Consider the following 203-nt stretch of genomic DNA (forward strand, 5'->3'; position numbering starts at 1 on the left):
GTTTAGTGTGCGCCTCTGGGTGTGGACAGGTGCCCTGGGACACGGAGCTGTTTCTGCTGCCTGGAGGCAGATTGAGCTCCTATGTGACTTTCAGCTAGAGTCACCCACATGTGACTGCGGAGCTTGTGTGGGGCCGTGAGAATTTGCGTTTACATCACAACATTGGAGACAGATTTTTTTCTTTTTTGAAAGGATTACTGTGC

The sequence above is a fragment of the Bison bison genome, unplaced genomic scaffold, assembly GCF_000754665.1.
Source record: "Bison bison bison isolate TAMUID 2011002044 unplaced genomic scaffold, Bison_UMD1.0 scf7180017864263, whole genome shotgun sequence".
NCBI classification, from domain to species: Eukaryota; Metazoa; Chordata; class Mammalia; order Artiodactyla; family Bovidae; genus Bison; species Bison bison.